Raw genomic sequence first — 14,529 nt, forward strand, 5'->3', positions numbered from 1 at the left:
TCTGGGTCTGCCCCGCCCAGCTACCAAGAAAGACATGCTTACTTTTCTTGCTATGATTGGTCACTGCCGCCAATGGATCTCTGCTTGTTCCTTCTATGACCAGATTTTGAGACAGACCCTGGTTTCTGAAATGACTGCTCTTATCAGATGGACTTATGAAATGTTGGACATTTAAGATGTGCTTTGGTTTCTAGCTCAAGTTTGGGTTTTCCTGCTTATGCCCACATGTTTTATCTCTTTGTTTGGGACTATTGTAACACCATGAAGGGAGAACATGGCGGTAAGTTACGCTCTGTTGCCTTTTTTTTATAGTCACTCCTGTTCAAGAAAGCCCTGGCTGCTTGTGCTATGGTGGTAGAGATGGTTACTTCTCTGACCCTAAGTCACCCCATTACCCTTCATACTTTTCACGATGTACAAGCCCTTCTTTTAAATGGGCTTTTGGGTCTCACGGGTAAACAGGATTCTCTTCCTCTCTTTTTTCACAGCTTCTTCTGAATTTGATGCCTGGCGTTTGGCAGGTGCCCAAAGCCGCCCTTTTGGACGGACTTTGGTGCAAAGAGGGGAAACCCTGGATACCAGCTGCTAGCTCTTCCTTATTCATTGCCCAATATCATGGTATTGGTTATCGTAGTGCTCGTTCGACATTTTAACTTCTTGCTAGTGATATTTTCATTCTTGACCTTTTGCTCCTTGATACAGATATATATAGTTCGATAATTACAACTGGCACGGTTGTGAATTGAAAATAAATTGGAAAATACAATTCCTTTCTATTGTTTTAGCTGAAATTAGGATGTTGCTAATTTAAAATGTTTTTTCCGGATTTATACATAGCCATCCCAGATCAGTTTTGGCACAGATATTTCTAATGTTTTCCATGGGTCCTCTTTATCACTGCAGAGATAGAGACGCTCCAAAGAGACATTAGCTTTATGCCTTTTTCTAAATATGAGATGGTTATGATATACATTATTTGTAGTTTTGGTTTTTTTATATCAATGTGTTTATTTGCAGAGTTAAATTCAGTCCTGCACACTTGACAGATGGAGTAATAGCTCCACGCTTAAAACTTTATGTTTTGTATGTGTCATGTCTACTTGTTTTAGTTTAGTGGGTACCCCAGGATACATAACATTGGCCATTTTTAGAGCTCTTTTTCCACTTCTTACTAGCCTAACTGCGCAATGTTCTTTTACTTTTAGCTTTTATATTCTGAATATAGTTTAGTTAGGGGTTATAAGAAAAAGCTTTATTTTATACAGCATTTATTTCGTGGTGTTCCCTACATATGATCCATACATTTCTGAATACATTCAGTACATCAGTATGGTCTCTCTGAAGTGCATAATAGTTATATGAAGCACGCAAAAACATATCTTTTTGGATTGTTCAATTAAGAACCTTAAGTAAGTGAGTATTGTCTCTCTTTTGCAATAGCTATATCAAGTACATGAATTGGTATTGTTACATGTTGCCACATTCAGTACAGGCAACATGGTTTCTCTTGTTTTCTATCTCTTATTTGGATCACATTGGAGTACAGCTGCTGAATGATATTTGGAATGCTTTCCAAGCATCTCTTTTCAAGTATCTCTTTCTGTATGCACAGACATCTGGCTGCTCTCCCTTTGAGATTCTCACGGGATGACCTTTCCCCGCCCCATGGGTAGATTTTCCCTTGATACAGGAGGAATACATCTAAAAGCTAATTGAAATATTAGGGCTTGTTCAAAGAAACGTGTCTTGCACTTCTCCTTTCTCTCCACAGATTCCTACCCATTTTTTCCAGCCTGGTGATTATCCAGCAGCTTTCCAAGGTTCGGAAGCAGACGGATTTCCCCTTTGGCCTTCCCACTACTGTGATCGCTGTGACCAGGCCCGCTGCACTCACTGAGGAGTTTCCTGTTTGGATCCACGCAAGTCGCTTGAAGAGGGTTAACCTAAAACCCCAGAAGCAAGTCTTCCCTGCGCAGATTTCACCTCCTCCAGTGTAACAACATGATGATTTCATTGCAGCATTCTACCAACTTTATCATTCTCTTACTGGCACCGCTGCTGCTAGTTGTCTCCCTATATGGATCATTTCTAACTGGGTCTACAGGGATGATGTGTTCTGGGTCCACGACACTTTCTGCCCATACCCATCTGTAAATGACACTCCTGCTGTAAACAGCACCCCCGACACCTCTTTGCGAACACGACGTCAAGCTGGACTACTCCCTCGCAAAGGCTGTCCTTCAATTGGAATCCAGAAAAGACCGACAGTATGCTACCTTATGGTATAATTCCAGCAGTGTGCAAGTTGCCACCTTCTCCTGTGACATTGTGGACTGTTCATCAATTGATATCCCAAGGCTGTGCCATTGGTCCTCAGAGATTCATAAAACTAAAGACATATATATATATATGTTACTGACTCACGTTGGGGGGTTAAGTGTACATTCTGGGGAGTGGTAGGGTGGAATATTGATACTGACTGGGCTTATAAACTAGAAAATACCCTGAAAAACAGTGGACCAAAATGGTAAATCACTGCTTACTTGTATGACCTTTCATAAGGTTGGACACTGTTATAGGAAAAGTGTTCCTGCACAAATTATTAAGCTTTCTCTTACTATTGACAACCCTAGACCTACTGATGAAGGTATGTACATTATGGACATGTGGTTTAAGGGTGGGTCTAGCTATCCGACCCATCAGTTTTCTTACGGGATCTATCTACCTCCACTCATCTTCTCCCGCCATTTTGTGGGGGCCCCAAAAAATACTAACCCACTGGCCCCTACATTCAATAAACTTACTGACATGATGGCTATTGCCAATCCCACTTTTGAAGATATTGTGGCTGTTGAGGTAGGGTTTTCAGAACGTAACCTTTGGTTAGAATGGATGAAATTCACTGCTGATCAACATAATAAGAGTAATTGTTACATATGTGCTCAAGCTAGACCCCATCTAGGAACCGTACCTCTGGACCTCCCTCCTGGTATCCAACCATGCTTTTTTGGGTTATTTATCAGTATCTCCTCTAATTTTACCTATCCTCTTTGTGCACTGTAGTGTTCTAAATACCCTTTGTTGCCAGGACAGCAAAAGCTTGATATTGCCGTTACCATCTATAAGGGCAATTACACATGTCATGTTTCTAATCTGACACAGGGTAGTTTTGTAGAGAATTTACCCCCAGGTTATTGTTCTGTCTTGGCTCATAGGTATGCCCTATTGTTGCTGCATCAGATTTGGTATTTACTGGCTTTATGGAGACTTTTGGCTCCCTGTTAAGCTACCCAGCCAGTGGATAGGCCAGTGCACTTTAGTTAAGGTTACTATGCTTCTGCATATTTTTTCTGATAGGCATCCTTCCTATTCACATGGTTTTTCCTTTTATTTGTCTTGATATAAATCTGATCACATGTATACATAAGATGCTATAAGGGTCCCAAGAGGGGTCCCAGATGAATTTAAGGCCCGAGCTCAGGTTAAGGCTGGGTTTGAGTTCCTTATTCCCTTTATTACTATTAATAAGAATGTTGATCGGATTAGTTAAAATTATTATAATCAGCAACGCTTTGTGAACTATTCTAGGGACGCCTTGCAAGGTATTACTGATCAATTAGGCTCCACTTCTCAGATGGTTCTCAAAATCATATGGCCCTAGATATGATTCTAGCTGAGAATTCTGTTAAATTCTCCTCAGTATTTTATGCTGTTGTACTTTTCTTTCTGACAATATAGGTCCTCCTATGGACATTCAGAAATTAGCAGACCTCTTTGCTGAGTTCAAATGTAACTCTGATTTATCTAATTCTTGGGATCAGCACTTTAGTTGAATGCAGGGTTGGGTAATTGTTATAATCTCTTATTATTTGCACTCTTGTCTTGACTGCTCATGTACTGTGTTATTCGTATTACAGCTCCTAAAAAACCCCTCCTTGAGAGACATATCTAGAGTATCACTCCCTTCCAGCTCATGCTGTGTATTTATGACGTCATTTACATGACGTAAGAGGGGAATTGAACGGACACGTATCAGAACTTTAGTAAGTGTCCTTAGGCATATGTTGTTTAAAGATGCAAAGGTAGGCCCTGTTTATCTTTCCCTTCTTTGAAGACGGTATAAGGACATGAATGTTTAAACAGAGTTGTTGTGAAGTGAATTCAATTGTTTTGTTAAGATGTATTTACAGACAGATTTAGATTAGAAGCTCTGCTGGTTAAGGCTTTTTCTGACCCTCTGTGGACTTCAATCTCCAGATAGGAAAAATGCTGATGTGTTTAAAGTTTCATGTGACCTTCCATATATGGTTTGTATTTACGTCACATGCTGACACATGCTGACAAACCTGATTCGTATAAAAGATGTGAAACTCATAATAAACTTTGGACATGTTTTGAAAGACGATTTCTGGTCTTTAAGATGTGTCCCCAGGTACCTGACTTCCAAATGACAGAGACAGAGAAAGTATGGGGCAGGAATTGGGACCAAAATCCTTTTCATAATATATATCTGCTTCTTGTTGCTTTAGGAAATGAAGTGTTTTTTTCCCTCTTAATGGGGTGGTTAAGCCCATTGACATTTAAAGAGAATAACGTAAAATGCATTTTTAACAAAATATATATTCTCATAAATAAGCTGACTGCATAATAATAATTCTATACATATCCAGGACCACCCTTCCCCAACCCAAACCTCCCCTCCCTCCCTAAAATAATTCAAACACTTGGATGCAAGCATTGGATTAATAACCGCCAAGCCTCCCCATTGCCAATTAACCAAACTTCCTAATCCAAAAAATTCATATATTTTCAAATATTGTATCATAAATAAAAAATAAATCAATATGTAACAACATAATAGGTATAAACTTTATAAGAAATACCTAACCATCAATCAATTATCATTTAGAATGATAATTGTTTGGGTAGATGGGTGGGGGGGAATGGATGATTATGAACATGAGAAAGATGAATGTGCTTTTATTGTATTACTATGAGTTGCATTGGTTGTATTGCACTGTTGTAATTTTGAAAATTAATAAATAATTTTTTTTAAAGAAAAGTCAGTTTGTCATAAAAATTATTATTATTAATCTCCACCAATAAAATATATCACTCTCATGGAAGGGAATATATTTTATAAAGAAATATTAATGGGGGGGGGGGAAGTTATCTCGCTTGATTAAAACAGCTCTGTAATAATTAAATACATATATAAATGCGTATTCAAGAACTAAGACTCAGAACATTTATAAGCAAACTAAAAATTTAATCAAGTAGGTATACAATTACAGTGGTGCCTCGCATAACGAACGCCTCGCACAACGAACGCTGCACACAACGAACTTCATGTCTTGATTCACACAACGAACTTCGTTTCACACAACGAACTTCACACAACGAACTTCGTTTCACACAACGAACTTCGTTTCACACAACGAACTTCACACAACGAACTTCGTTTCACACAATGAACTTCGTTTCACACAACGAACTTCGTTTCACACAACGAAGTCGCCCGAGCTGCCGATGTATTGCATCCTTCCGCGCAGGCAGTCGTTAGTCAATGCGCTTAACTGCCCTCTCTCACTGTATACAGTCGTCCTTTTAAGATAAACTCAATATTTTTTATATATCATGGCTTCTAAAAAAAGCAGGAAGGTGATTTCTGTTGAAATGAAACGGGAAATAATTAGAAGGAGTGAATGTGGGGTAAAACAGTGTGACCTCGTCAAAGAGTTTGGCCTCAGCAAGACCACCATTTTCACCATTTTGACAAATTTATCTTTTTTATGTCATCTTAGCATATTTTATGCTGCAGAACGAATTATTTTTTTTAACATGTATTGTTATGGGAAAACGCGTTTCACATAACGAACTTTTCGCATAACAAACTTGCTGCTGGAACCAATTAAGTTCGTTGTGTGAGGCACCACTGTACAACCAAGCCGGTAGAAGCAGTTTACAGATAGGATCTTTAAGCAAAGAATTAATAAACATACACAAACAAAATTTATCTCTAAGATTAAAGGTTCAAAGTTACTCACACATGCTGGTTGAAAAGTCCTTAGAAGGCCGAGCACATGTTTGCAGAACAGCACATGATGATCCAGGAACAAGAAGAGCAAAGAGAATGAACCCCACATGGTACCCATGCTTTATAGATGTGGAGAGGATTCCCAGGATGCATCAAAACTCAGAGGCAGTCTCTATTTCACATCCAATCATATATCAGTGCATTACAGAGCAGGGCAGTCTTTATCTCAGTGAGGTCATGATGAGATTTGCTTCAGCCATGCTTTTGTGTATTCACCTTAGCTGCATTTGTCTGCCCATGTCTTTTGTCCTTTTACTTAACACTGTTTGAAGGCAAACTGGCTCAGTCCTTTTTCTGCCACACCCAACCATGCCCCGCCTTCTAGCACAGTACCTGGACAACATGGCTGGGGGGTAGGGCTGGACTCCAAACTTTTCAGAATCCCAGTTGGAAATCATTTCAAGCAAACTTAAATATACTAATTGGGAATAAAAGCACACAGTCTACTAAGGATGCAATTACTATATATAAAATACTTAAACCTTGAAAGAAAGGAAGAAAAAGGGGGGGGGGGGGGAGAGAGAGACCACTTGGTGTACGGAGTGTGGCAGGCAGCACAAAGAGAGACCACTCTGTGTACGGGGTGTGGTAACATATAATATCATGCTACAAGTTAATAAATCTGAAATAATAAATAAATAAATGAAACCCTTCATGGGAGTGGGTTTCTGACAGAGCTTGGAAAGAGGTGTTTGTGAACAGTGGGTTTGAAACCAGCAATTATCTGTCTGTGTTAAACTGAAAAGGGGTTTCTGCCTGCCACTTATCTAACTGTAGAAGAATTATATCTGATTTATGAAAGTCACATGGCTGAGTACACAGAGGCGGTAGGTTACTCCATTTGCAAATCATGCACTGAGGGATGAATATCTAGACACTTGGGTGAAATGTTATGCATTTTAAGAGGTTATATAAAGAATAAGCATAAAGCTTGTGGGCTCAAATGAATGAGGGGATATGTACTGAGCAGAGCTGAATCAGAATAACAGAAGTGAATATCTACTCCCCACGAGTTCAAAAGAGGGAGAAGAAATGGGAAGGATAACAGAGTCTTGAATCTATGAGTTTGCACTGTATAGAATCATATCTGTGCATTATATTAATTTGGGAGGTAGCTCAAAACTCTTCACTGGCTGACACAGAGCTCTTTTTAGAGCTGGTATGCTGTATACCAGCAGAAATGTACTACTAGAGACACTCTTGAAGAAATATATCAGCAGCCCTTAGGAGAAGAGAGCTCAGGGCAGAAGACCAGCAGCCCATGGGAGCTGGGCTCAAGGCAGGTGACCTTTGGTAACAGCTGAGGGTAGAAGAAAAGTGCCTGCAGAGGCATCATCGGTTCCTGAGGACCGAGAAGAACAGAGGGAGCCCTGGTACTGGTGGTTGCCGAGCCCTGGGGAATCCATCTGGGTAAACCTGGCCAGAGGCGGAGAAAAATGCCTATACCTTGGTGTGGTATACAGACCCCCAAGACAATCGGAGGACAAAGACACAGAATTAATTGAAGACATGGAGAATATCACCTTACGGGGGGACGTAGTTCTGTTAGGAGACTTCAACATGTCTGATGTAGACTGGAACACACTCTCAGCAACAACTTGTGATAGCAGAAGGATATTAACGTCCATGAAGGGAGTATGGCTCAAACAACTGGTACTAGAGCCCACAAGGGCCCAGGCCATCCTGGACCTGGTACTTACGAACGGGGAAAGCGTCTCGGAGGTCTCGGTGGGAGAAACGCTAGCCACCAGTGACCATAACATGGTATGGTTTAACCTTAAGAAAGGCTTCCCTAGATCACAAACAAAAACAAGGGTACTCAATTTCCGGGGCACCGACTTCACACGCATGGGAGATTTCATCTATCAGACACTGCAGGTTCAAAAAGTGACTGATAATGTGGAAGCTATGTGGTCAACCTTGAAATCGATCCTTCATGAGGCAACTATCCGCTACATAAAATCGGTAACCAAACAACAAAGGAAAAAGAAACCCCAATGGTTCACAGATGAGGTCTCGTACCTAGTCAAGGAGAAAAAAAAAGCATTTCTCTCATACAAACGCACAGGGGAAAAAGAAGCTACCATTGAATACAGGACAAAGTCTGCAGCGGTCAAAACAGCAGTCAGGGAGGCCAAACTTCGAACGGAAGAAACTCTAGCGAAGAACATTAAGAAAGGGGACAAATCTTTCTTCAGATACATTAGCGACAGGAAAAAGAACGCAAACGGGATAGTACGCCTTAGAACGCCAAACGGGAATTATGCGGAAACAGATTCCGATAAAGCCAAAATACTGAATGATTACTTCTGTTCAGTCTTTACATGCGAGGCGCCGGGACAAGGGCCACAGCTGGAAGCAAAGCAAAGCATGGAAGACCCATTTCAGAATTTTGAGTTCACACCAGCTGATGTTTACAGAGAATTGTCAGGACTCAAGGTGAACAAAGCCATGGGACCGGACAATTTGCACCCAAGAGTGCTCAGAGAGCTATGCGATATTTTGGCGGAACCGTTAGCCGTACTCTTCAATCTCTCCCTGAGAACGGGGAGAGTCCCCCTAGACTGGAAAACTGCCAACGTTGTTCCTCTACACAAGAAGGGTTGCAGAGCAGAGGCTGCGAATTACAGACCAGTGAGCCTCACATCAATAGTGTGTAAACTCATGGAAACCCTACTTAAAGGCAAACTAGACACAATACTGGATGAGGGGAATCTGAGGGATCCCTGCCAACATGGATTCACTAGGGGCAGGTCATGCCAGTCCAATCTTATCAGCTTCTTTGACTGGGTGACAGGAAAGCTGGACTTGGGAGAGTCTCTGGACATAGTGTACTTGGATTTCAGTAAAGCCTTTGACAGTGTCCCACACCGTAGACTATTAAACAAGATGAAATCAATGGGGTTAGGTGAGAAACTAACTACATGGGTCAAGGAGTGGCTGAGTGGAAGACTTCAGAGGGTGGTGGTCAATGGCACCCTCTCTGAGACATCGGAAGTGACTAGCGGAGTGCCGCAGGGCTCAGTCCTGGGACCATCCCTTTTCAACATATTCATAAGGGACTTGACCCGAGGACTACAGGGTAAAGTAGCACTGTTTGCCGACGACGCCAAACTGTGTAATATAGTAGGTGAAAGCAATCTCAAAGATAGTATGATGCAGGATCTGATCACATTGGAAAACTGGTCCTCAACATGGCAGCTGGGCTTCAACGCTAAGAAGTGTAAGGTCATGCATCTCGGTAGCAGAAATCCATGCAGAACATACACCTTGAATGGAGAAACACTAGCTAAGACTTCAGAAGAACGGGACTTGGGAGTGATCATCAGCGCAGACATGAAGGCTGCCAAACAAGTAGAGAAGGCCTCATCCAAGGCAAGACAAATGATGGGATGTATCAATAGAAGCTTCGTCAGCCGCAAACCTGAAGTCATAATGCCACTCTACAGAACCATGGTGAGACCTCATCTGGAATACTGTGTGCAATTCTGGAGGCCACATTACCGGAAAGATGTGCTTCGAGCTGAATCGGTCCAACGGATGGCCACTAGGAAGGTCGCTGGACTCAAGGGTCTCTCATACGAAGAAAGACTGGGCAAGCTGCAACTCTATACCCTAGAGGAGCGCAGGGAAAGGGGTGACATGATCGAGACATTCAAGTACGTCACAGGTCGTGTAGAGGTAGAAAACGATATATTCTTTCCCAAGGGACCCTCGGTCACAAGGGGGCACCCGCTCAAACTCAGAGGAGGGAAATTTAGTGGTGACTTCAGGAAGTATTTCTTCACAGAAAGGGTGATAGATCACTGGAACAAACTTCCGGTGCAGGTGATCAAGGCCACCAGTGTGCTCGACTTTAAGAATAAATGGGACATCCACGTGGGATCCCTGCGACGGTCGAGTTAAGGAACTAAGTCATTAGCACTCAGACTTAATAGGGTGGGTAAATGGAGTGGGCAGACTTGATGGGCAGTGGCCCTTTTCTGCCGTCATCTTTCTATGTTTCTATGTTTCTAAGGCTAGTACCCAGGACACCAGCAGGGAGCTACCTCAGAGGCTTTTCTAGAAAGAGGGGAAAGCTACTAGAGTGTGGATTAGCAATAGTAGCCCAACATAGGTGCCAGACTACTGGGGTGCGATCAGCACCAGCAGTCCAACAAGGGAGAAGGTTCCCTGGAGACTAGTGATGGAGGCAGAGCACTCTTGGGGGGGGATTAGGGTCCTCAGAGCTAAGAAATAACCACCAGAAGGACAGCACCCACCTACCCCTAAGAGCTTCCATGGATTGGGTAAGAACTTGGTGACTGGGCGAGGAGGGATTTGAAAGTAGGGTTCTAGGTACACAGCCATGCCTACTTAGTGACTAAGCCAAGAAACTTAGGAGGCGCATATAACCACAGGATTGTCAATCAGAACTGAGAGAGACACAAAGGGCTTTGGAAATGCTGAAACTGAACTGAGAGTTAAAGGATCAAGAGACTATAACCAAAGGGCTTGAATATCTGAATAGTATATAAATACTGTTAAATTATTTATTTATTTTATTTATTTAGATTTTTATCCCGTCCTCCCAGTAGCTCAGAACGGTTTACAAGTAAATATTCACAAGTATTGGTTTGTGTGGAAGTATTGAAATTGTTGAAAGCTATTCCTGACAATTTGTCTTACAATTAGGCCTATGTACATATACATAGTGTAAATACATCAGTTTAATTTATTAGCCAACCTTGTTCACAGCTTTAAAAAAAAAAAAAATGTTTTTATTTTTATTTTTTTTGGGGGGGAAGTAAAGATGAATTTACCTGTTAACACTTCTTTTCCCCAGGTGGAGGCACCGAGCACTAAACGAGTTAGGAACCTATGGAAACAGCTATGGTGCTTCAGTAAAGATAGGTAGAATGAAAAACAGGAATAACCCCCCAGTTCTTTTCAAGAAGCTGTTACAGACTCTCTCTGACCTTGATTTATACTGCAGTAATGAGAGTTGCCTGAAACGCTGGAAGTGCAGCCCGACATGAAAGCCCTGAGGAAGCCAATAAACTTTGGCGAAACGGGTTCCCGCCGGAGGATGTTTGGAATAAGTACCAGTTAAGGCTTTTGTCGTTCTTGTTTAAACGGTGTATGCAGTTCTGGCTTCATATACTGCAACTTTAAACACAAGTTAAGTCACGTTTTGTGATTTATATGATGATAAACATAGAAACATGATGGCAGATAAAGGCCAAATGGCCCATCTAGTCTGCCCATCTGCAGTAACCATTATCTCCTCCTCTCCCTATTGGCTAAGGTTCTTAACATTTGCATCTCATCTTCCTATAGGCTAAGGCTCTTTGCACCTGCATTGTGAGGTCATAGAGTTGCCCATCTGCAGTAACCATTATCTCTTTCTCTCTCCGAGAGATCCCACGTGCCTATCCCAGGCCCTTTTGAATTCAGACACAGTCTCTGTCTCCACCACCTCTTCTGGGAGACTGTTCCACGCATCTACCACCCTTTTTGTAGAAAAAATATTTCCTCAGATTACTCCGGAGCCTATCACCTCTTAACTTCATCCTATGCCCTCTCATTGCAGTTTCCTTTCAAATTAAAGAGACTCAACTCATGCACATTTACATTATGTAGGTATTTAAAAGTCTCTATCATATCTCCCCTCTCCTGCCTTTCCTCCAAAGTATACAGATTGAGATATTTAAGTCTGTCCCCCCATATGCCTTATGATGAAGACCACATACCATTTTAGTAGCCTTCCTCTGGACTGACTCCATCCTTTTTATATCTTTTTGAAGGTGAGGCCTCCAGAATTGTACACAATATTCTAAATGAGGTCTCACTGAAGTCTTATACAGGGGCATCAATAGCTCCTTTTTCCTACTAGCCATACCTCTTCCTATGCAACCTAGCATCCTTCTAGCTCTCGCCGTCACCTTTTCGACCTGTTTAGCCACATTAAGATCTCACATACAATCACACCCAAGTCCTGCTCTCCTGTCGTGCATATAAGCTCTTCACTCCCTAATCTGTACCGTTCCCTCTGGTTTTTGCAGCCCAAATGCATGGCCTTGCATTTATTAGCATTAAATTTTAGCTGCCAAATTTCAGACCATTCTTCAAGCTTCGCCAGGTCTTTCTTCATGTTATTCACACCATTCGGCATATCTACTTTATTGCAGATTTTGGAATCATCTGCAAAGAGGCAAATCTTACCTGACAACCCTTCAGCAATTTCGTTTAGAAAAATGTTAAAAAGAACAGGCCCAAGAACAGAACCTTGAGGCACACCACTGGTAACATCCCTTTCCTCAGAGCGATCTCCATTGATCACTACCCTCTGTTGCTTTCCACTCAACCAGTTCTTGACCCAGTCTGTCACTTTGGGACCCATCCTGAGGGCACTCAGTTTATTTATTAGATGTCTGTGTGGAACACTGTCAAAGGCTTTGCTAAAATCTAAATACACCACATCTAGCACACATCCTCTATCCAATTCTCTGGTCACCCTATCAATGAAATTGATCAGATTTGTCTGACAAGACCTACCTCTAGTGAATCCATGTTGCCTCCGATCCTGTAATTATTAATTGAGTAGCAGAGAAAATTTGAATAAGAATGCTAAAATATACAGTCATTTGAGAGTGAAGGTTTTGATCAATGAACAATAACCTCTGCCACCAAATATCCAAAGTAGAATAGAAATATGATCCTTGGGGTGGTCATCTGAGATCTTTCCTTCACTTTAGGCACTAATCGATTAAGTTAACTTTGTGAGGATCTGTAGAAGCATGGTTAACACATTTTTTCACATTTTGTGGTAGTGGTTAAAACTACAGACTCAGCACTCTAAGGTTGTGGGTACAAAACATGTACTTCAACAAGTTGATAGTAAGAAATCTACCTTAAAGGAGGAAAAGATCTCAGATTTACCACATAGGGAACATATATGTTTTCTCCCTATAATATTGAGGCATATGGTTTCTTTCATTGATCAAAAACCTCCTGTGAAAAGTGCTAATTTATTTATTTTTATATCCTTTTTTTTTGTCTTTTAATCTATTAAATCTTTAACCAAAACGTAGAATGAGACTTACTCTACGTTTTGGTTAAAGATTTAATAGATTAAAAGTAAAAAAAAAGGATATAAAAATAAATAAATTAGCACTTTTCACAGGAGGTTTTTGATCAATGAAAGAAATCATATGCCACAATATTATATTATAGGGAGAAAACATGTATGTTCCCTATGTGGTAAATCTGAGATCTTTTCCTCCTTTAAGGTAGATTTCTTACTATCAACTTGTTGAAGTACATGTTTTGATACTGTTGATATACATCTTTCACTATTCCGTTGTGGGTACAAAACCACACTGCTCCTTGTGACCCTGGGCAAGTCACTTAATCCCCCCCCCCCCATTGCCCCAGGTACATTAGATAGATTGTGAGCGCACTGGGACAGACAGGGAAAAATTATTGAGTACCTGAATAAATTCATGTAAAAGTTCTGAGCTCCCCTGGGAAAACAGTATAGAAAATTAAATAAATAGTGTGAAAGCTTCAGCCTTTGATAACCAGCTGGTATTGTGACATCATAATGCCTCATTCCACCAGTGCCTAAGAGCCAACCTCATCAGTGATGTCACAATAGCTTGATTGTCCTATACTGGGCTCACCTTTACTAGATTTTGATTTCTAGAGTGGTGCAGTGGTTAAAGCTTCAGCCTCAGCACCCTGGGGTTGTGGGTTCAAACCCATGCTGCTCCTTGTGACCCTGGGCAAGTCACTTAATCCATCCCATTGCCCCAGGTACATTAAAGAGATTGTGAGCCCCCTGGACATATAGGAAAAAATGCTTGAGTACCTGAATAAATTCATGTAAACCATTCTGAGCTCATTTCTATTGATCTCTAAAGCTTTCATACAGGATACATCTAGCAGCGCTGTAGAAATGATAAGTAGTAAAATAGAATTCCATACAAAAACATTGACTGCCAGGAAATGGTGCGTATTTAGAAATATATTACCAAGACACGGAACTGATTCATTTAAGCACAAAAGCTGTTGGCGGACGTGCTAAATAATAACTGAACTATATGCTTATTAGCGATTGCACTCAAATAACAAAAATGCATCACCTACTCCAGAGCAGACATCAAGATCTGATTATATGCACTAGAAAAGTCATCAGCTGGTAGGAAGCAGTTTGAAGTGGAAATGGAGTCATTTTGACTGCTGCACTAAGCATTTCAGGGAAGTTTTGTAGCAATCAATTCAGAGAAAAGCAGAGAGAGAGAGAGAGAGAAATGTCAGAATGACAGAAGGAGAAGAGGAGAAAATGAAGAGAAATAGGGGGTTGACCTGGTGACTCAGGGGCAGGGCCACGTGAAAAAGCCTGGATTCAATTTGTTGCTGGTTCAGTCAGCTTTGATATTGCTGAAGGG

Source organism: Geotrypetes seraphini, chromosome 5 (assembly GCF_902459505.1).
Source record: "Geotrypetes seraphini chromosome 5, aGeoSer1.1, whole genome shotgun sequence".
Taxonomy (NCBI): Eukaryota; Metazoa; Chordata; class Amphibia; order Gymnophiona; family Dermophiidae; genus Geotrypetes; species Geotrypetes seraphini.